The 21,607-nt window shown below is 38.6% G+C and overlaps 1 protein-coding gene across 8 annotated transcripts in view; it reads right to left on the bottom strand.

The window, feature by feature from the left end:
* Positions 1-21,607, bottom strand: part of ZMIZ1 (zinc finger MIZ-type containing 1) — a 344,499-nt gene that overhangs the window by 101,929 nt on the left and 220,963 nt on the right. The gene's annotated exons all lie outside the window — the stretch shown is intronic.

The following is a 21,607-nucleotide window of genomic DNA, read 5'->3' on the forward strand; positions in this document are numbered from 1 at the left end:
ATGGTATGGCTATGAAAATATACATTTCCATAACCTGGAAACTATCCGTCAGTGTTTAACAGAATTTCTTACTTCTCTCCTGCAATGCTCTATGGAGAGTTTCACAAAAGTAGTGCTTTAATGATACACAGGCAACAGAAAGGAATCTTGACTGTAAGAAACACTTTGAAATAACTTAAATAAGAATCCTTCCACTGTGAATGATAGGAACTTCCCTTTTCTTAATCAGTATGCACCAGATTAGTCTTTCTGTCCACTATATACCACACATTGCTTTGGTGGCTGTTCAGTTCTCTTCATTGAGAGCTGAACAGTTCAAGACAAATGCTTTAGGATGGGAGATTTGATGATGACCTATTTACCTTGAAGCCTTCAAGGTGAAAACCAAGAATTTTGCATGTTACCTTAAGGTGTAAGTATGGTTTTGATTTTTGTTTCATATTGAAATGCAGTGGTAAGTCATATTTTAATCCATTGGTAAGTAAACATTAGAGCTAAACATGTTCTTAAAAATTTTAACTAGAAAACTGCATTTTTAATCAGTTAATTTCTTTTCATTTTTTAAAGTACTTAGACAATATACACTGAAGCATCTCCCCTTTAACTACAAAAGCTGAAATGAAAGTTCAGCTTGTGAGACTGACTTAAATGAAGAAGTACAATCTGGAAAAGGCACTAGAAATTAAAATTTTGTATACTTCAACTTGAGAAAACATAATTGGATCTGATTTTCTAGAAGTGCTACATCTCCTGCAGCTAAGAGTTAAGCATCTTCAACATATTTCCATTTGAGCATCCAAGAACTGACGAACTACAGGTCATTAGTCTGCTTTGGGAATTGTGGCCTGTATCACCACAGCTCTTGATTCTTGACCAAATGGTCACTGTCAGCTCTCCAAACTATTTACTGACTACTGCACCTTTATCATCAACATTTTAAACTAAAAGTGATGGCAGGTCGTTTAAACAAGGCTTAATACATGTTAGTGTTACTCTGCAGGCCACTTATCTTGGTCTGGAGGACAGGTGCCTGCAAAACACAGTCTTTAAAACGATTCACATCAGAAATCTTTTTTAAAAAGATGTAATATATTTTCATACCCACAAAGAAAAATTAGATTCAAAGCAAATTGCTTATACCAAAGGCTGTAGAAGTAAAGTTACAAAAGTGAATTTTCTTTTTACTTTGGGAAAGTGAATGGTACACATATTTACAGAAATATATGTCACTGGAAAGAAGAATCTGCCTTATGTTTAAAGACAGTTTGTGACGAGGGATTACTGATACTAAACCTTCATAAGGCAAGTACTTCCAAGAAGGAAAGATAAAGACCCTACAGTGCCTCACATTTCATCAAAACCACTTAAAACCATTTCCCATGCCAGACACATGCCACTGACTGCAAGCCATCTCCTGGTAGCAAACTACTTCAAGACCATGCCACAGGTTTCTTTTTCCACATGAGAACAGACTTTTTCTTGCCTTCGCCATGAAAGCAACCACAATTTACTTCATTATTTTTCTCATTTTTGGTAGCAATTCATCTATGGAAAAGATTTTAGGAAGGATGGGAGTAGGTGATGACACTTGCTTCAGTTTTGCTATTGGCTTCAAGAGAAAACCATATAAGATAATACTTCTGACTCGGTTCATCTCCATTGGTCTGTGCTCCCTTCACCAACCTCAGTATGAAAAAAAACAAACACATACACAAATTCTTGGTCTTTCTTGGTCTTTCTGTTGAACCTTAATTTAAATTACTGAATATGGTCTCCAAACTAAAGTAATGGATCAGTTAGGAAAATTATGAAATACCTTTAAATTTGGATTTACTTAGAAAAACAACAACAAAACCAATACCACCACCAAAAAAAACCAAAAAACCCCAACAAAAACAAACAAACAAACAAACAAACAAACAAGCCCATTCAAGTGTACAAGTAGTTCCTATACTCCGGGAGTATAAAAAATCCCATCAATTTACAACAAGCAAAAAAAAGAAAAAAAGCACATTGATCAAACCAACATTTTAAGTATTACCTCTGCCACAGGGAGAGTCAGTCAGGCTGAAGATGTATGAGTCCAATGTAATTAATATTCATATAACTAATCACTGGGGTTACACCATTGCTCACAGACCCAAGAAAGAGTAGAATAGCAAAATTAACAGAAATTATCAACACTATTTGCTAACTTTTAGCTTTAAGAATACAACTACATTCTTAAAACTTAGACACTGCCTCATATAACAGCAAGAATGATTTATGGGGATTCAGCAAGAAAAAAAAGGCATGAATCCCTACAGAACACCACAGGCAGGCAAATAATAACCCTAAACCTACTAAAATGTGGAACATAATTTACATGATTCTTATAAAATATTTATGTTACTTTCAAAGTATTGACTGAGATATCTGATTTCATCAAAAACATCAAAACATTCTCTAAATAATTACATCAGATTAAAGAGCTGATATTTAAGTAACAATGCTCTTTGAGGGTAGTCATCCTGCAGGCAGAGGAATGCAAAGGTAAGAAAAAACAGTGTGGGAAACCACTTCTGTGCTGTGGTTAATATTACTGAGGATGACTCTGTCAATCAACTGTAATGCAGGCCAGCAAGTAAGCTCAAACACAAACTGGAAATCTGAAGGAAAATCCATACATTCTTTTAACTCTTGCATTTAACTGCCAGAGCAGCAAGTGGTGTCCTTGGAAGGAACAGAAAAGACAGGGGGAGCAGCCACTGCTGCTGCTGCCTTCTGGGAGGTCAGAGCTGAGAGGTGACAGCATGGGGAAGGAAAAGCTGCCAAGATTGAGGTGTGCTTTGGGGAGCAGCCACACTGGGGTTTCCTGCAAATTAGACCAAATTCTCCCAAGTAACCTAGCATGTTTTCCCTTTTATGCCTGTAAACGCAAAAGAAAATTAAAAAAAAAAAAAAAAAAGAGAGAGAGACATAGAAAAGAAGGCACTCTTGAACAGAAACTTACAACATAAAAGCAGTACCCCAAACCCCAATACATTTGGTTATATTTACACAGACAGTCAACAGAGAAGAGAAAAAGGAAGGAAGTCACTGTGTCGCTATTTGAGCCCTGTTTGGAAGGAATTCAACACATTAACTCAATTGATTATACTAGTGCATAACAGCAAATCCACTGCTTGTCTGCTGTTCCCACTCCAGGGAATAAATGAGCGACAAGCACTGCTGGTATATTCCAAAGGCAGGAGGTGAGGAAGTCACCTTGCTCTGAGGTGCAGTAGTGGGTGCTGATACAAAGCCCTTGGTTCCCTGTGACAAGCCTGGCTCCCTTCTGCCACTGACTCCACTGCCCTGAACCTAGTCTCATAAAAACATGATCCTTAAAACTGAAATGTTTGGTTAAATTTGGTTTCTGACTGCTTTCAGGCAAGAACTCACAGTGGTAAACTGCAGTTAGTGCAAAAGATCATGGAATTGAGTCAACACTGTTCATTTCCACCAGAGGTTCACCACTTCTAGGAAGATGGTATCAAATCCAGGAGGAAGCCTCACAACTACCATAAATTATTTATCCTCTCTCTCCAAGATGACAGTAGCAGAAACAACTTTTTGTGTGATGAAGTCAGTTGAGAGATTCAAGACAGAAGTTCTTAGTTCTCTGACATGATTAACTCAGTTCCCACCTCCTCCTCTCCAACCCTTGCCTTCCTTTACCCTCTTTCCTGTCTATCTGTCTTACAAGTACTTCAAAGAAAGGATCTTCAAAAAGTGTGCAGAGTTTCTTAGTGAAAGTGGTCTTGATCTCATATTAGACTTTTTAAACCAACACCACAACCAAGCAGCCCTGCATCAGTGCACCAGAAAAAACAAACCATTAGATCCTTTGCAAAGTTCTGCACTTTCTTCTTTGCTGGTGACTGCATCATATGAGGTTCCTTCTTAGGATATAGAGTGCTCTGACTACAGCTAGTACTTGGGATGACAAATACATGTCTATCTAATTAACAGATTAAAGTAAAACCTAAGGGGTTTGTTAACTTGTTTAAAAAGGTAACATTACACATCTAAGAAGGCCAGGAGTCATATAGTTTTTCCTCTAAAAAAGTTTCATTGTAATCAAGGATGTGATTGTAACAAGTGAGTACCAGATTTTGTTACCTTGGTTAAGTGGCCTTTTGCTACAGTATGGGTTGTGACATGGCCTGGGTTATCTTGTTACCATCAGTACCTGTTCAGCAGCACAATACAAAATCAGCTGGCTGGTCGCAGTTCAGTTTACAATGCCTACGTTGTCAAATTTGTTATCTTGAGTTTGAAATCTATTTTGATCAAGAAGTAAAGGACTTAAACCAAATACTGCCTAATTAATTTGTTCAGACCTAAATTACTTGTTTGGTTTGCTAAATTTTTGCCCATGTTGAAGCTGTCCACAGTTCAAGAGAATTCCATACCCAGGGGTTCTGCTTTGACAATTTTTTAAATAACCTTTCACTATATATCTGTCATCTAATGCTTAATAAGCTCTTAATCAGTAGGTTGCATTCCTGAAACATTATTCTTTACCTGCAATTTGGAGTGCTGCTCATTTAGTGTTTTGTTTTTTTGGTTGGGTTGGTTTTGTTTTTTTTCCCCACCCACTAAAAATCTTTAGAATAGTTACTTAGCAGGACTGATCAAAGCACGTCATGCTTTTACAACCCATTTGCACTTTCGCAGACCAAGATGTAACAAAAGAACACCTCATGGTTGTCAACAACATGCACATACAAACCCACTCTCCCCATACTTTTTTTAAATTCAATTTACAGTAAGTGATTAAATTCTAATTTAAATTGATGACTTTCCATCAGCAAAGGTTTGTCTTTGCCACTGTTGCTTTTTGTTGGTTTCTCCCCCATGGAATAAATCCAAGATTTTTCTCTGACATCTTCAGAAATGAATTTCTTTTAAACTTAAGTCACCTCTACCTCATGTCATCAATATTCAATATTCCAAATATTCTACCTGTGACAACCAAGAAAACCCTTAAGTTTTCTTTCCTATTCCCTTGAACTAAACAGTAAAGTCACCAGATCAGGCCACATAACTGCTTCTGATCTAAAAAGATCCCAAGTGGGACAGCAAGCAACCCTTAGATAGCAGAGCAAGTGACACTCTTGACTGAGAGACATCCCGAATATTCACACAGAAGATCAACAAGCAGCACACTTTTAAGTGCATGCTTAAAACTGGCACTCAGTATCCCCCATGGAGTTCAATAAGCAGAGCAATTTCTCACCGTCTGCCCATTAAAAGCCAAGACAAGGGAAAAAGTTTCCATTATATCTAGTAACAAAAACTGTTTGTGCATACATTGGCCTTTCAGGCATATGTGGTCTTACACTTTGTCACTTCAGAGCAGATGCTTAATTGGGAGGAAGCAATTTTAAACATCTGTAGCCAATATCTGAGAAGCTAGATGAAGACCACACAGAGCCTTGAGGAAATTAAAAGTGTATGCAATTATGTCACTTCCTAGACTGCATATTTAGGAGAATTAAAAAACAACAAACAAAACCAGCAGTTTCAATAAAGAACCTTCAAAATCCTTCCTCTCCCCTCATTTGCTTTCCTCTGCCTCAGAAAAAAAATCTGGTACTTCAGGAGATGAAAGCCTATTAACTGAGCAACCAAGGTTTGACCAACAAGAAACACGGCATCCCCCAAAGGAAAAAGAAGGGAATAAAGACCAATTTAGTATCAAGCCTTTAATCCTTCAGGGAAACAAGCAAAAGAGTAAATATTTAGAAGATGAAACATTACTCAGTTCTAGTGTGTCTGAAGTGTATTGCAGTAACTCAGGTTCAGTGAATACAACTGCAGCATATACAACAGCAAAAGTCTTCTACTAAGAAGAGCCAGGGAACAGTCTCTCCAGAATCCAAGCCTCTAGCTTGCAACAGAACTGTTGGCAGTACCCCCCAGAACAGGGCTGCCTCCTTATTTCTAGTTACATCTTTCAGAAGCCAGGTTCTTTACTTCACAGAAGAACCTCATTAAGGAAGACTCTTCAGCTAAGCTGCTTTCTCCTCAGGTAGCTGCTACAGTAGCAGAGAAAACAGAAAATGAGGTGACCAAACAGATCAGTTCCATGAACGTAAGGGCAGATGGCCAAGAGATTCAGTTCCAGCAAGCATCTGGGAAGACTTGCATTTTTCAAAACTGTTTTGCTTAAACAGAGCATTGTCTACACAAATCAGTGTGCAAACCTTAACAGAATTAACAGGTTTAAATAAAAATACAAATGCAGCCTGGTTTTGCTGCCCTTCTTTTTACAAGTCATTTATTAGTGTGCTATACACAAATAGCATTCCATTTCCCAATTGTGAAACAGGGGAAAGATGTGACTGCTTACATTATCAAATATGTAAAAAGAAAGGTTACTTTGTGATGAAGATTACTGTTTGAAAACTTTAATTAAGATCAGGACAACAAAATGGTAATGGCTCAGCTCATGCAAGGTTTTGTAACAAGAGGAAAATCACAGGTTTCACAAAAATTATGTGACCAATAAACATTTTTCTATGTCCACAAAACTGATCTCTAAAAATGTTCCTCAAGGGGATGCCAAACCTTTTGATCTGCTCTCTGAGAGCAGAGAACCGCCATGTAAAATACACTGTAAGTAGCACTAGTGAGCTATTGGTTCTTAGGAATAACCAAAGAACTTGTCAGAATTTACAACCTACAAAACCGCTGGAGTGGCTCCATGGCAGAAGTGAAAAACTAGAGACATGGACACTGTGTTTGGCCAACATACAGTAACTCATTTAGCGGACATGCTTTGACTAGGTAGTAAAAATCTATGTTTGATCTAAACTACAGGCTAAGGCTTTACAACATGCGCTGGGGAGGGTAAAACTCCAGACTACTGTTTGCAAGTCCCCTGGTCTCCAGCCTGCAGTGGAAGGCACCCATTCCTCTGGAACAGCAGGGAGAGCACACCTGATGCTGACAGTTTTATGAGAGGTCTCTGGACCATGAGATTGTCTTGAAACCTCTCTGAACAAATCAGTATGTACATATTGCTGAACTTGCACATCCTGAGCATCAAAACCATGTATCATTACAAAGTACTGTGGTACCTTTATTCTCCAAGGACTGCAACTGGAACATGGTCTTCCCCTCCAGAGAACAAACACAAACACAAGTAGCAAAATTTCCAAGGAAAAACCACAGAATCAGGGAATAGTTAGGGTTGGAAAGGACCTTAAGATCATCTAGTTCCAACCCCCCTGCCATGGGCAGGGACACCTCACACTAAACCATGCCGCTCCAAAAATACTGCTAAAAGCTCTGTGGAAAACTTCCATTTTTATCCTGCATGTAAATGACGCATTACCTCAATTTGTAGCACATACAGATCTTCCTAAGAAGCAAAAAATTCCAAGCCTTAAATGAATTAATTACTATTAATGAGCAACCAAAGACAGAAACAAGCATGCTCTCTACTCTCTGATGGGTTATGATGGCCCACTCAAAGCTGACTCAGGAACTAATGTAGTTGTTTCAAGAAACAAAATAGCAAAAGATTCACTCTTTGGCAGCTTTTAAACCATCTGTTCCACACTATTTTAATCACTTCTGCTCAGTACAGGGATTATGGGTTTTAGTTTATTTGTGGTGGAAAAACAAAGAAAGCTGCATTTTTGGAGTGCGTGGGGGAAATGCAGAATCCTTCAACTACTCTGAAACTGAGGTATTTGAAGAAAGCAAAAGGCTTGCTGCCTGCATGCTTGAGTGTGATATAACCACCCTCCCCCTCCATGAGGGATTCCTCCTGTGCCTTGAAGCAAACGCAAATTGGAATGTGCCACACTGACCTGAAAAAAGGGGGAAGTGGGGAAGGAGCTCCTTTTAGCCACTTTATTATGGCAAAACAATTAGTACCATTCTTTCCAACGGAAGAACCTAAAAGTTCCCATTGCTATTTGTTGCGGGAAATTGCTTATTAATGGGAAGAATGTGTTTCCTCAGCTCAAGACTTTCCATGACTTTCTTGAATTACTAAAAAATCAGTAGGGTAAAATTAGAAGGTGGGTTTGAAGTGATGGGCATATCCTCTCTGTAACACAGTGATTTAATCTCTGTTCTCCCCACCCCCAAAAGAAACCAGTCCTTTGAGATGACAAGCAAATGGGAAAGGTTAGTCCTACAGGTAATTCAAACAGTTCTTCAACTAAGTGTCCTCCGTACAGTTGACTAGTGGATCAACACAAGTGCTTGTGTTTACCTGCCGGAGCTACTCAAATGACTATTCCCACACAGCACTTTCATCTTCCTCGAGGAAATGTAGTGTTACGGTTTCCACTTCCCACTGTGTCTTTTTAGCACTTCTAAGGGGAGCTGACACAGCTCTTTGTGTTGCTCTAAGCTGAAATGGTGTGCCAGTTCTTTCCCAGGGTGATGAAGGGAAATACGTCTTCCCCAACATCAAAAAATGATGCAGTCTTCTTGAAAACACTGAAAGACACTGAAATACTGAAACGCTTATCAGGACCTCAAATGATTTAGCCTGTGATCTTAGATGTAGGTAGGCAACTGATCTCATGAGAGGGAACTGGATGTCTGTCTAACCATGTCAGCTTGCCCAAGCTTAATGTCCCATTGGAAAAGAATTTTTTCCAATGCAAAGATTAATTTTTGGTATTCTCATGATCAATAGCTCCTATATGTTACTATTTAATACCAATATCAAAGAAGCCACCCAACAACATGAAGGTCAGGATGGATTTGGCCAAAACAGGATCAGTGTGTTTGTTTGCATGAGTTTAGATGACTAACAATGTTGGCTGGAAAAGAAATAAACAAAATATATTATGAATTTTTTAATTTTCGTTTTAAGATTTTTTAACCAGTCCAGAGTAAATTCATATTTAGTGTCTTTTACAGTGATCAAAAGTAGCAGGAAATAGAATGTACTCATAAAAATGCTTGTTTTTTGCATATAGACAAAGCGTGCACAGAAATAAAAACCTAAATATAATCAACAGCTCATGCGGAGTATAAAAGACATCCAAAGACTGTAAGTAGCATAAGTAAATACCTCTTTTATATGATTAAAATATTGATAGTAAGTGCAATTAGCTACAACATTTGTTATGGTGCAGAATAAACCCATATGCTGGTAGCTAAGAACATATTAACTCTTAACTATGTAAGCAGAGGAGATAGGAAAGTTCCCTTGGTTTACACAGATTTGTGCAGCCACTTTCCATTGCTTAAGGATCCACTAAGTGTATTAATCATCTCTGATCTCGGCACACTCCGATTAAGCAAAAAATTTCCACATAAAACATTTTCTGTACTACAGTAAATGAAATCACAGTGAGATACTTCCTCTTTTTTTTCACCTTATTGGCCCAATCTGGGGGCTTTAGCATTCCATCCGGCATATGCAACTACTCAAAACCTCTGAAAATCAGGACCAAAAATCAGAACCTGAGTGAATATTATATACCCATAGAAGGTGCCAGTCTAAAGCAGAAAGGGATTGTAGTGATCTATTTTTAGGACAGAAATGTCACAGTCAATAGTGAGGCACATATCCTGCTTCACTCTGCCCTAGAGGCAACAGCTTTAAAGGTCAGAAAGCAGCCCTTTCTGGAAATACTCCATTTTAGCTTCTCTAATAAGAGCATGCAATTAGCCTTTTGAATGAGAAAGTTATTTACCAATAGCGGGAATACTTCAAACTGCACAGACCCTGCATATATGTGCACTTCGGAAGGTTGTTTGCCACAAGCACTTAAGACAAGAGATTTTGCATTGGTTGTTAGAGTCCATGGGATGCCCCAGGCGCTTGCTCTCTGCAATGTGAGCATGACAGACATATTGTACCACTTGTTTTCAACTGTCCCTTAACAGCAATCCCAGAAAAATAAAGGATAAAAGGAACAGAATGAAGAGTGGGAAATGGATTTGCTCCTCAAAGAACTCTAGTGGTTGGCAAATGACTTTTCTCTCTTCAACTGATTTTTTCAATCTCAATCTCAAATTTGGGATGCTTCCAAACAGAGATTTCAAAGTCCTCATGCAAACAAGAGACTGCATGATGGCCGTAACAGCCACCTGCTATCCCTCTGAAGTTTCTAGGGTAACTGGAGAACGGAAATCCAGATAGCTGGTTGTGAAGAGAGACAAGTCTTTAGTGAAGCTGCAGTTGTAACAGGTTCTACCATAATCTGCTAGCACTTACACAACTTCTATGTAGGAAGACAATTTTATTTTTATTTAAGGCACAAAGATATGAATACATAAATGAATGCATGTAATTTTCTGGTATCTAAAGGAAGATGATTAAATTTAAGCTTCACACTTGGGCAATTACCTGGAAATGGTGATCAGCAGATAATGTACACATGAACAGAATGTTGAGCACCCTTTAAACACAAGGATAGACTTATTTAGCTCTCATACCTGCTTTTCTCTTTGAACTTATTACTGTTGATAACTTCATTAACTTCCTTTGCAGCCTCTAAGTTCCCATGGCATGAGTTTTACCAAGTGGAAGAAATCTGATTTTTGCAGTGCACCTCCCTGTTGCTAGTTGCTAGTATGTCAGGGCAACTTTACTGTGTTATTTAGGCAGGGAGCATAGTTAAAACCTCACAAACAGCCTCAGATCATTTACGAAATGTGGCTTAAATTCCCCTATGTGTGTTTCTGTGTAAGAGCTATCATGTTATCCTTCATATTCCTAAAGGGGAAATTGTTATTAAGCCCTTAATGATTCAAGGCCAACAAATAATGGGTTACTTATTTATGACATCATAAATTAAAGTAACACATGAAACTAAATGAATCAAAGCTGTTTCTGTCTACATGCTTTCTTCATTTCTGGTTTTGTTATGAAAATGAGTTAGCGATTTGGCTTTCAGAGACCGGAAAAAAAAGATTAATTCCCTAAGAGTGGCATGAAGCTGAGAATACTCCAATGGGCACAGTCCTGCCATACTGCAAAGCATACTCCATGGAGGAAAGGGACCTTAAAAATACCAGAGATCCAACTGTCATGTCTGAGGTATTGTTAGCAAACAACCTAAGAAACTTTAACATACTGACACATCCCTTCACCACTGCAATTCAAATAAAATGCCAGCAGCCATTCAGAAGAACTGATGGAGGAAAGGGGGAGTTTAAGCTCTTTGCCATCCACAAGATCATGCTCTGGACCAGCAATGCTGTCCTATTATTCGCTGGCTAAAAAATACTGATTCAGCAAAGAATTAAGCATGTGCCTAAATTTAAGCAGTTTAATTAACTTTGACGTCAGTGAGCCTACTTGTGTGCTTATAATTAGATGTGTGCTTGCTGAAGCAGAGCCCATCTGAATAGAATCTCGTTGATTTTAATTTGGCCCTTTGTCTTTGCCCCTCATTTATTCTTTGCAGTGACTGAAGGATTAGCGCTAAGGTTCTGATTCAGGAATGCACTTAAACAACTCATCTTCACTCACAACATGCAAAAAGAGGCTAAGCAGGTCTCAAAAAAAAAAAAAAAGGCATAGACCTATGTGCTTTCCTGAATAACAATTTCATGATTGAAGAGTGATGAGAGAGGATAGTTATTTCACCCATAATGTAAATTGGGTGGTCTGGTCTTTCTTTTTGAAAATCAGGGTGTTTTTAAAAGATACAGAATCGTTTCTATTTATGTAAATGAAGATCTGAAAGTTGTGCACCACAACCTATACATGCAAATTTGCAACTAAGCAGCTACTTCACACAGTAATTAATTCTATATAGGAATACTTTTTCACTGTTGTTAGTTCTTGCAGGGTAGAGGAGCCTGCTGTAAATGTCCCATTTCTTCATTTCAGTGATGGCTTTCAGGTCCTGGGATATTTTGAGGGATCTTGTTATCTGGGATATTTTAAGGTCACATGAAACCAAACACAAAATAAAGCAAAGAATAAAAATAAATAAATACTAAACCAACAACAACAAAAACCCACCAAAAAAGAACACCTTTATGAAGAATGCCAAGAACATGAATACCAGTCATCCAGACAACAGAAGTAACAGGTCGAGTCCCAGAGGTCAGAAGACAGCCAGGTGCCTCCACAGCCCATACACCAGAGCAAAATCTCAAGACCAAAGCCCCAGCTCCTGCCAGGAAGCTTAGCTAAACACCTCTAGAGGAAAAGCTGATGTCTTTTAACAGGCCCATGCAATTGTATTCAGCACACAGATAGCATCTTGAACAAGCCTTTAAAACTCAGATACTTAGCCCATTCTTCTGTGTTTATGGCCTTTTAAAATCTGGAATACTCGACAGCTGTTATTAGCTGCAGGCACCTACAATTTAAAGGTGGATTTGGAAGGATACAGCAGTGGAGGGGGAAGATGAAAACCACAAAGTGAGTTCACCGTGGAAAACACTACAGAGTTACTCAATAAAAAAAAGAAACCCAAAGAGTACTCTTGGAGACTCTCTGCCACCTATCACAATTCTCATCTACCAAGCTCACTGCGGGGTTCTGTGATCCTCTGTACTGAGATGCTGTAACACAGGGTGGGACTACTGTGCTGCACCTGGGTGCACCACTAACAGAACCACTGTCAGGTGCCTGAGCTGCACCCAGCAGCTGAAACAGCATAGGATCCATTAAGCAGTTTGTATTAATTGTATTTGGCAACACACAGCTAAAATACCAACAGGTTTTTGAAAACTATCCATCAGAAATCCCACTGATGTAATGATTTTTCAGAAATCTTACTTAAAACTGTGTGCATGTAGCGAGATGGCTAGTCTTTTATTAGCTCTCAAACTGTTGGCACATACCCGAAGTTCTGTTTTCGGACGAATATGGGGAAAAAAGTTTTAAAAGGTCCTTCCTCAAATTACACTGAAGAGAAAGACAATGATACAAACTGACTACCCGTTTACTTCATGAGTGCATTTGGAGATGCAAGAACAGAGTAAGAACAAACCAGTTGAATTATTAAGGCAATGTGCTTTAAGTGACAAAACTAATACAATTCTATTAAAACTGTTTAGTTTGTTACAATAGGCTGATATATTGGAGTTGAAGAAGATGTAGTAAAATAATTAATTTAGGTAGTAATTTCAGTTATGGGGATATTATTTGCTTATTAGCTTGCACATGCCACAAGAGAACCACATTATTACTTGCAGAGCTCGTAACACTTCATTATCCCATTCCCATTACTTTGGGTTTTGCATTACTATATGATTGTGTTTCCTTTGACACAACTAGATTTTTTCATCTTAAAATCTATATTTTTACCCTAAGATTCAGTCTCTTAAACACTAACTCATTTGTCTAGAATTTGCCAGCTTTGCAGGCAGAGCAGGCAGACATTGTCCTCCTCTGCTCCCATACTGTGACCTCTCTCTTCTTTGCTCTCTACCTTTTTGCTGCATCAGGTGAAAGGAATAGACCTATTTCAACTCTGTCACCTCTACAGCTTTAAACACTTAGAAACAGCTGCCAAAAAAATGGGCACTGTTTAATGCACAGGATAGATGATGTTTGGTCTGGGCCCACTGAAAACACCAAATCTACGCTTTGTCACAATCCCGTGCAGCCAGCGCTCAAAGCTGTCTCTCCAGAGAAGGGAAGACTTGGAGTTCAGAAAAGATATTGCTAAAAACTAACACTTCTAAACACAGAACTTTAACAGTAATTCCAACATTGCTATAGAAGACAGCTATTTCTGTATAGACAAGCTTTCTCAAGCCTAGCTTTTGATTTTCAATCTGTGACCTTTCTGGCTTTATTGACTTCATGATAAGTAAAGAGTTTTGGACAAGGAGATGAAAGGCAGATAAAAACATCACCTATGCAAAGAAATACAACAATAGAACAATGGTCCTTTACAGACTTCTTTTTATCCACCTTTGTAGACCAAATGGCACCTGCAAGAATAAACTGTTTCCTTTCATGAGGCAACATATACAATTAATATCTGACTCTTCCAGGTTTCTAGTATGTTTTCAAACTGCAGTCCAAATATAATTACTTCACAATAGACACACATCCATGCTCACATTGCTTCCAGATCCTCATTTTAATGTTGTTTTCTTCTCTACAAAATTCCCCTCCAGAATTACTTGCATCATGCAGAGACTGTCAGCCATATATCAGCACTGGCTTTTTGAAGATTATCTTCAGAGGTCATCATGATCCTCCTAGAGAGCTTATGATCACCTGATTGACCAGTTTAAGATTCAATCAAATGTGGGGGCAATATATTTCCCATCCTCCCTCGATTTGAAAACATAACCCTCTGTTGGAGACCCTGCCTCTTCCTCTCCCTCTTAGTGAAAGCATACATTTGTCACTGATGTGTGAAGATGTGAATTCTACCAGATAAAGAAAGTATGAGGAGCACAGAACATACTTTCAACTGTAGAAGTCTGCCAGTCGGTGGTGCTGACTGAACCAAAGGGGACTGTGCCAATTCCCCCTCTGTTTTTCTAATACCACCTTCAGTGTCTGTTACACCATACATTATAATCAAGGGGGGCGGGGGGGAGGGGGGGAAAGAAAAAGAAAAACGAAAAATGCTGAAATGCCTCTGCATATGCATGTGAAGCTGCTCTAAAGGGATACTGAACGCCACTCTGCTGTTCTTCATAAGAACGGAAGCTTAGCTTCTAGCAAGGACTCTACAAGAAGACTAGCTGCTGAACTCTGCTCAACTGACCTCTTTGCCTTGACACATGGCTCAGGTACTCATATTAGCCATAAATTCACTCAGTTTGAGCTGCTGAATTCTGGTGTCAGAGATACCTTATAATCAATGACCAAAGGATCTCATTAAGCCTTCAGCAGCAGTTTGATGATCCACCAGCTTTGTGCCACAGGCTTGAGGAGTTTGCCATCAGACATTATTCTTGTTTAACATCACAGCTTCCTGTTCCCCTGGAGGTACCGAACATGTGGAGGCTGTTCCCACTTACACAAAACAGGCAACACACACTTCTTTCCACCCCTCTATCACAATTCTTTAAAAGGCACCTAAGTCCCCAGACCCCTAACACATAGCTTCATACAATTGTATTGTATTAATATAACCAAGAGTAGTGCAGAGGCAGGAACTCCTTGAGTGGCACCCATCTTACTGTATTGAGGCTGCCTTGGCTGAGGAACTGCTTTACGACTTCTTCCTTTATCAACACAAGTTGGGAGCAATGATTGGCTAGAAAGAATCAAATGAACACAGAATGTCCTCCAACCAAAGACTTTACCTATTAATTTTTCCACACATTAAAAGAAGGAAAAAGAATCTCTCTCTTTTGGAAGAACATTTTTTCTTTCTTCCATTCTGACAGTTGCTAGACCAGAATGTCAGTCTGGGCTTTTTCCAGCTCACAATGATGCTCATCCTAGGTATCAAATGTATTATCTAGCTAAATTGAGTAAAATTTTAGATCAGAACTTAAAACCAATATACTGTCCTACAAAGCATACTAGATGTTGTAACAGGAGAGAGGAAGGAGGTTTACGTAATTTTTGCTCCAACAAAAATCTACCTGAAGCCTTTGCTTTTGCTCTCAAGACAACACAACACTGAACACAACTCTAGTACATTGCTGCTTTTCCTTTGGTCAAGTCACACTTACTGTAGTTACTGCTAATTACTTCAAACACACACATTTAGATGTAATACTAGAATACCTCTAAAACAAAGCCCCTTACTGCTTACAATGGTATTTGGCTTTTTAAGGACCACTAGGACCACTCCAACATTCCCAGTGGGAGACAGCAACTGCTATAAATTTCCAACAATTTACATCTCCCAATCTCATTTTAGACCAGCAGTGAGTAATTTTTTCACACTGGGAATCTAGAGGTCTCTCTGGTTCTTTGCCTTAATTGAAATTGCTTCTGTAGTAAATACACTAAATAATTTCATTTGTTTTGTCTATGATGGAAAGACGATATCTTCCAGAGTGAGCAGGACTAATGTCATTTGGGTCTGACCAGACAATCACAGGGGAGACTATCGCACAAGAAACAAATTCCCTGCTTTGTACACAGATGTTCAGTGTTCAATTTATCTCCTCAGGAGCAGCCCTGGTTCAGTTCAAAACCAAGTCAGTAATATTTGCCTTTTAAAATGTTTACATTTATTTTTTTCTGTAGAGAGCTTCCTTTAGAAGATGCACATTTTAAACCAGTCTGTGAACCTGGAACAAGGGATTGTTGCCTGTGGCTGCAGGTTCAAATCTATAGAAGCCCTAAACAGAAATAAGGAATATATTGAAGGGGGCTGAATTCAACTATTAGTTTGATTTTCTGTATAAAATGTTACTATTTTCAGTTTTGCTGAGAGTGAAGCAGATACTCAGTCCATAGAAAACACAAAGAAACACTGGTCCTTTGTAATACGCAAGCATGCAAGAAATACGTATTCTTAACAATAAAGCATAGGTACAACAGTGTTACCTACTATACAGACAGATAAAAGAATGAGATTTGCTTAGGACTGCACAATGTCCAGACATCTTAACGCTTGATGATTTCTTCCTTCTAGCACAGTAGGAAATCTTATCCAAGTGCCCCAGCCCCAACAACAACTACACCTATGAAGACATCTTACAGGAGCAGAGACACATTGACCATCATAGATCTGTTTCTTGGGACTTCACATCCAGATTTTCCCAAAAGGCTGGTGTAAGTCACAGAAATAAGATTCAAAATTCAAGTTTCTAGTTTCAGATTCACACCTTTTGGGATTTTACTACATTTTTTTTGAGTGAAACCTCATTTCTTCCATTTATTCCTCAAGTCAGGTGTTAGTGATAACTGCTACAAAGTATGATTTAGCACATACAGACATGGCAGGAATAAATAAGGAAAATATGGATTTATTAGGATATTCACAAATGCTCACGAGACACAAATATCCTTGCAGTTTTAATCAGACTATCAAGAAATAAAAAGGGAGTATTTACCTCGACATCCGGAAAACCTGCAGAGGAAAGCCGATCTGATGCTTTTCTTTACATGTGTTATTGAAATTGAAGTAAGTTTAGACAAAAAGAATCCATTAAATGGAAGCAATGCAGAAGTCTTATCAAACATGAACATACAAACATCTAAGGAACTTCTCAGAAGAGAAGTTCACACACAGAGCACACTGAAAGGAACAATACTGCGTTTGTTTCAGTAATATACTACTGTCCTGGTTTTGGCTGGGATAGAGTTAATATTTTCTCTTAGCTGAAACCAGGACAATTACTTAAATAGCTCTCTCCAAATCCATTTTCTGTTTTTCTGTGGTCTTTCTCCTTGAATTCGCTCTCTTGGAGAGGCACAAAGACTAATACAAATTAGAACAATCTGCCATGATGAATCCTTATGATTATTTGATTATTCTCTAATTGGTATTTAAATGAATGTATTTTATCACATAGCACTTATGTAAATACCTTCCTATCGGCACACTTTAACAGGTGTACTTGAACAGAAGCATTAGAAAAGATGAAACACTGTAACACTTATTCAGTAGACTTCTCACTACAGAAGCCTCTTTTAAAGAGAAATACTACATATAACATCTTGTCTCCTAAGCAGTGTGTTTCACAGAGTGTTGTCTCTAGAACATTCAGAGCAAGAACTTTTCCTAACAGGCTGACTACGTGCTGCAGATGAACCCGCAGGAATTAGGAATGATCTGAAATTCTGACCAGTGGAATCTCAGTTGTATTTAGGAAGTGAACTTGATGTCCTGGAGCCTGATGATCTTATCAGTTCACACAGTTAATGCTTTCGGTCGTTCAGCCCTCCAGCAACAAAAAAAAGCCACCAATCCCTGTGAGGTTGCTATGCTTCTGTTCTCATAGCTGGACTCCTTGTGAATTTATCTGAATGCCTCCAAGACACACAGGCTGATAAAAGAACAGTGGCAGAGGTACATTTGGATGCACTGCAGCTCTAAAGGGAACAGGTTCAGGACTGCATGCTGTAAGCTGAGAAAAGGTAACTTGTAAAGGGCAAATGCCATGCTGAAGAGTTTGCTTTCTTCTCTCCCATGAATATATGTAAGTTTTCACAGCCGCATTCCTTCTTACTTTCGATTTGTGACTTACCTCATTTTAACAGGGACAGATATGTTACTCAAAACAACAGAAAATAAAACATTAAAATTCACACTGAGACCAAGCTTGAGTCTGTCTCTATCAGTAAATTTTCAGTTGCTCTCAGCACATATGGGATCCCTGAAGCAGAAGACAGAAAACAGTGATAGAAATCAACAGAAATCTTCTCTGGAGAATGCCAGTTCTCGTCCAAACAAAAGTATGTTGTACGCATTAGGAAAAGACACTGCCCAATTGCATGATGAGCTAATTCATTATACACTTCAAATCCACAGCCAAGTGAGCATTCAGGTAAGAACTAGCTTCATGAAAATCCAAGGCACAGACTAAAGAAAACAGCAGGGCTAGCTTGCTGCTACAGTTGAGTCTCTGCAATTTTCCGAAGTGCTACAGTAAAAGTATTGGTGCAAAAATGTTCCAACCTGGCAACAGAGGTTTACTGCTACATCTCTCAAAGTCAGAATTGGTACCATGGTAACAAGGACCTGACAAATGTCAAAAAGCCAGATAAAACACCTGATATTTTGGATAGACAAAGAAGCAGCAGCTTGGCTACACAACCTCCTTTATAAACAAAGGTGCTCAAGTGCACAACAGAACAGTGATTGCCAAAAAGGAAGTAAACTTCCATTACAGAAAAATAATACCTGTCTGCATAGACATGTCATGAGGCCCTAAAACTCACATTAAAGATGAAGAGGAATTGCCAACCTGAGAATAATGAAAGTCTGACACAAGTGTGACCATGTTTCTTCTAAGAGTAGAAGGCAGACCAAATTCATCGTCAGCAGACATTTTTGAGGAAGGGAGCAGGAACAGCTCAAACAAGGAAAGCCTAGTCAGAAAGGGAATCTCTCATTCTGTGGGCTCTTCAGATACTCCATTTCAAGGTATCTGAGAGCTAACTCCTGGCAAGTCTGCCACATGTCAAGCCAACCTGACAGAGGCTCAAGATACAGGATATAATTTTCCAAACTGCAAGTCTTTTAGAGTTTATTCTAAGTAAACTCATGGGAAAAGATAAACAGACAAAGTCCACAGTGCCTTCCCTGTGATCCCCTTTTCTGCAGTCAGTGTAAATGTGGCTCTCACAGACTACTCCAGACATGAAATAATGCTGCTGGCCACTAAGCAACAGTACTGGCTGTGCTTTCATATGGTCAAGGGGAGTTGCCAACTTCATTAACAGAAACTAATGAAACTAACCCTATAATCTGAATGAATTAAGAATGAGTTACTCATTCATTTGTAGTATCCACACTATAAATCTTCACGTAAGAGAGCCTTAGTTGCAACAAATGTGTATCTTGCCAGTGTATCTTCCAGAACAGAATTATTTTAACTGTATTATAGCAAAGCATAAGTGTCCCAGCTAAATCATGGCTCCATTGCATCGGACACATATCTAAAGGGGAACAGGTAGTTTCTGTCCTGCATAATACTGAATTTAATTAAATCAGGAAAACAAAGTGAGATGGAAGGTGTGCTATTATCTTTGCTTTAAAAACATAAAACTATAAACCAAAGAACAAAGCAGACAATGACACTCAGTCTGTGCTAAGAGCTGGGAAATGAACCTACAGATCACCTGAAATGTAGTCAGTCTTCTGCCTCAAAAGCTGTTTTGGAAAGTAACACCTAAAAGAAAATGATGCCTTTAGTTTAATGAAGACAGTTCAAATGGACAGTTTTGAGATCACCAATGGATCAGACAGCTGCATGGAAATGTAGCAAGAATTTAGGACTACGCAGACAAACAGCTCTTATCCAGCTTCTAACTACATGACAAACCGCATTATACAGTCAGATTCATGTCTATTGAGCTTTATCTTTAAAAAGGCAGCTTGACTTGTCCATTTTCCTTTCCTCTGCTCCCTCCCTCTTCGCTGTCATTCCAACTGAAAAGCCTTAACAGTTCAGAATTCTCCACTTCAGTAACTTTTTCAATTTATACCTATATGGTTTTGTGCCAATACTGTCCTGTAGCTTCATGACTCTTGTTCCAAGTTGTTTATTTGTTGGTAATTACATACATTTCGTAACTCTGCTCAGCTTTTATTTCATGAACAGCCCAAGCCAAGCTCTACTTCTCTGCTTTCATAAAGCTGCCTACTTATCAGCCACTTTCCTAGGTTTCCTTGTATTTCTCCTCCAGTCATATGAGACCATTCTGACTTGACTGATTTGCTGAAAATCTCTGGTGTGAGGCATGAGGGTGACAATTCATATGCTGTTTCTTTCCAAATGCAGGCATGTCAATCACTCCGTCCCTTCAAGCTGGAGGGATGCCATCAGCCTTTGCTGTAGTAACTTCCATTCTATACTTGTAATCCTTTTAGCCACCTCACTTTGCCTTGTATCCACAGATAATGTGAGCATTGTTATTGGAAACTTAGACAAAGTGTTCATCTAGCCTTACAGTCTCCCATAATCTAGAGGCTATATTTACTTTCTGTATTTTCCTCATTCACATTGCAACCTCATTTTTTTCTCTCTTTTTCTCTCATTTTTGTAAGTTTGAGTTGATAATACACCAAAATATACTTTGCCCAACCTATGCCCTTGAAACAAGACAGTAAAATATGTTAGATGATTTACTCTGATCAGGACATACCTCACGTCTTAGTATCTTGTCCAGTGATGTCTTAACACCACCATTTGCCAGTACTCTCACTGCAAATACCTTTGTTAACCTTTGTCCAATTTACCTCCTACATCTTTTATTTATAATACATCTTTTGTATTACATTCACTAAGAATAGCCCTATTATTTTCCAGTTATAGTACAATGATTAAAGCTAAAAAAAAAAAAAGAAAAAAACATTATGTAAAATCCTCACATAGCATACAGTTTTAGTTTATGCTTCATATAAAATTATGATTATTAAGTAACACTGCTCTTGAAAAGTGAATCAAAAGCACACCAGGCAGAGCCTAAGGGACTGAAATGAAAAAGGGGTTGCTATCTCTGCTATCAAACATCTAACACTTAGCTGCCCAACCAAGCTATCACAGCATTTGTTTGCTGTAGCTTCTCCATGACTGCTGAAGTACCTTTTCTGCACAGTTCTGCCCTCAGGCTCCTTCCTTCCTCTCTCTCTCTTTACAGACATACTGAACACTGTCCTTTTCTGACAAAGCTCCCTGTATGATCTCATCCTGCCGTCCCCTTGTCTGGCCTCAGCTTGGCCTCCTGACAGAAGCAAAAGTAGCTACAAGAGCAATGGAGTTCAGTAGCTTGATAAAGAATTAAAGAAAAAAAAAAGAATCAAGCAAAAAAATGATTCCCTTTTGTTACTTTTTTCTTTTTTTCATTTTTTTCTTTCCCTAATGAACACTGATCGGTGAACTTTGTTTTACCTGAATAGCAGACCTTAAAATAAAGCTACCAAATCACCTAAAATTTTCCGTGGGAAGGACAAAGCAGCAGATACCACGCTCAGAGTTCAAACAAGCACTATTCAGAAAGTCTTCAGGCTTGAAGAATTAAAAACAGAATACACGAACA

The sequence above is a fragment of the Neopsephotus bourkii genome, unplaced genomic scaffold, assembly GCF_033783945.1.
Source record: "Neopsephotus bourkii isolate Nb327-2 ecotype Australia unplaced genomic scaffold, CSIRO-AGI_Nbou_v1 NB_1783, whole genome shotgun sequence".
NCBI classification, from domain to species: Eukaryota; Metazoa; Chordata; class Aves; order Psittaciformes; family Psittacidae; genus Neopsephotus; species Neopsephotus bourkii.